General features: G+C 41.6%; 1 pseudogene; it reads left to right on the top strand.

Annotated features, from left to right (window-relative positions):
- The first annotated feature begins 755 nt into the window (after positions 1 to 755).
- Positions 756 to 1,811, top strand: LOC101578587 (annotated as a pseudogene).
- Positions 1,812 to 2,985: the final 1,174 nt, after the last annotated feature.

Raw genomic sequence — 2,985 nt, 5'->3', positions numbered from 1 at the left:
CTCAAGCAAATAGTTTAGTATAGTGTACAAGGTTAATATTGAGGAAAGGTACACTAATTTGCCCAGATTTGTCAAAAATCTCTTTCTGTAAAAGTATTTTTAAGCCACAAAATGCTGTGACATTTTACTTCTACCTAAATGCATATGGAGACAATATATGAAGACTTCAATAGCCAAAGAAACTGTACAAAACATAAACAAATAATTGTGCTAAATTATAAAAGTTTTTGTAATTGTTGACATCAACTAATTCAAGCTGCGTATGGCCATGCATGTTTATAATCCCAGCATGTTGGGTGCTGAGGTAGGAAGATTGCCATGAATTTGAGACCAGCCTGAGCTATATAGCAAAATCCTGTCTCAAAAAAAAGAATCAAACTAAAGAAAACCTAACTGTGAAATAGAATTTCAAGGGCCAGCAAGGTAGTTCAGTGGACTAAGCACCTGCTTACACAAGTGCAGGGGAAGCGTTCAATCCCTGGCACCACATGCCACACTGGCCCTACCCAGGGGCATGCTGAGTTGGCTACTGAGACCTGGTGTGGTGGCACATGCCTATAATCCCAGTGCTGGGGAGGCTGAAAACAGGAGGATCACTATGAGTCCAAGCTGTGTAGTGAGAGCCTGTACTAAATACATTTTAAAAAAAAAGAATGAAAATAAATAGAATTTCGAGTTATACATAGAATCTGGAATGGGGCTGTGGCGCCAGCACATGTGCAGTGGTGGGAGAAAGAGGCACAAATCACTTATAAATGGCGCCTAAGCAGGACCTGACGCCCAAGTTCCAGGAGAGTGAACGAGTACTTGTGCTTTCATGGACCTCTTCTTTATGAAACAAAGTGTGTAAAGGTTGCCATAAAGGACAAACAAGTAAAATACTTTATACACTACAGTGGTAGGAATAAAAATTGGATGAGGGGGTTCCAGAAAGCAGGGTGCTCAGGGATGTGGACACCAATCTGCCAAAACAGCTACAACTTCTGAAGGCCAATCAGGAACAACATGCAGAGGGAAAGATGAGAGGGGCTGCTCCAGGAAAGAAGGCATCAGGTCTGCAACAGAAAAATGTTGAAGTGAAAACTAAAAAGAACAAACAAAAAATCCCTGGTAATGGAGGCGGTGGCAGTACCAGCGAGACACCTCAGCCTCCTTGGAAGAAGCAGGCCTGGATTGATCTTTCTGTTGAAAATGAAGAAACATTTAATAACGGAGTCGAAGTTAAAGTAAAAATCCCTGAAGAGCCAAAACCATGGCTTGTTGATGACTAGGATCTAATCACCAGACAGAAACAGCTCTTCTATCTTCCTGCCAAGAAGACTATGAATTCCATTCTAGAGGACTATGCAAATTATAAGAAATCTGGAGGAAAAGCAGACAATCAGGAGCATGATGTTGATGAGGCTGCAGCAAGGATAAAAGAATACTTCAATGAGATGCTGGGCACTCAGCTCCTCTGCAAATCTGAGACCACAGTATTCTGGGATCTTTGCCGATCACCCTGCCGCGCCCACATCCCAGGTGTTCAGAGCACCACATCTACTGAAGTTATTTGTATGACTGGAGCAATGTTGGCCTGTACACCTCTGGATGAGAAGAGCCCTGCTTTATTACTGAATTATCTTCATGATTTCATCAAGTATCTGGTGAAGAACTCGGCAACTTTGTTTAGTGCCAGTGATTACGAAGTAGCCCCTCCTGAGTACCTTCAGAAAGCAGTGTTTGGCACCTTTCTGTGTTTGGATCTCTATCAGCACGTTTTTATTCCTAGTCTTTCTTTTGTACAAATGATGTACTTTGAAGATATATAATAGAGTAGATGGTTGTTTTGTTTGATTTTAAATAGAAAAAAGTAAAAGGGGTTACTGCTCCTTTTTTTTTCATTTCAACGTTGCTACCAGTGCATTCTAAGGTGGGAACAGAGAGACACAGTGCAGAATGTTTCATTGCCTAGTTGACAAAGCTGCTCTTGAACACTGGTGACTCTGTTCCTTTGACTCGACACACTTTTATAATACATGTTAATGCTGTATGACAAAATGCTCTGGTCCTTCATGCCCACAGTCCAATTCAGTGTATACAACTGGACACACTCATCCATCTGTGCCCGTTTTTTGTAAATGGTGCTTATAGGGCCCACCCTTTGCAAGTCGTCTACGTTGCTCCTTGGGTGTTTTATCTTTGTTCAAATTGTTGAAGAATTTTGAATTATTTCATGGTTTTTGTATTTGTGCATGATGCACATTTTAACATGATAGACATAATGCATTGCGTAGCTACAGTTGTCTGGAAAAAGTCAATCTTTTACGATTTGTTTTTCAGATCTTCAATAATTTTTTTTTCTTTAAATTAAAAAAAAAAGAACCTGGAACTGGAAGAAAGTTTTCTTGTCTATGGCGGCACTTGCAGCCCCATGGGGCTCGGCATGAGCTCTGCTGTTGGTGCCTGAATGTGACCCAGGCAGCCAATTCCAGTTCTTCTCTTCATTCTACTATTTTAAGTGACAGACTGGCTCTTCTTCAGCAGGCAACTTTCTAATATTTTAAGACACCATTTTCTTATGGTTTTGTCTTCACTAAGAAAAATCAACCAATTCCTGATGTATCTTTTATCCCAAGCTTATTTTTCCATTTTATTTTTAATTTGAAAATAATAATTGGGGTCAGCCAGATAGCTCAGCAGATGAAAGCACCTGCTTAGCAGAGTGCAGGGGCCAGGGTTCCATCCCAGGCATGCTGTGCCAGCCCCGCCCCTGAGGAGCTCTGCAATGCCAATTGAGACCGGGCGTGGTCGCACACACCTGTAACCCAAGCGCCTGGGAAGCTGAAAATGGGAGGATCACTACAAGTCCAATCTACGTAGTGAACCCCTGTAGAACCTGTACTAAATACAAAAACTAAACTGAAATAATAATAATTGGAAGAAGGAGAAAGAGGAGAAGGAGAAGGAGGAGGAGGAGGAGGAGGAGGAGGAGGAGGAGGAGGA

This window comes from Octodon degus, unplaced genomic scaffold (assembly GCF_000260255.1).
Source record: "Octodon degus isolate 3935 unplaced genomic scaffold, OctDeg1.0 scaffold00016, whole genome shotgun sequence".
Taxonomy (NCBI): Eukaryota; Metazoa; Chordata; class Mammalia; order Rodentia; family Octodontidae; genus Octodon; species Octodon degus.
This window is presented reverse-complemented; position numbering and strand designations above follow the sequence as displayed.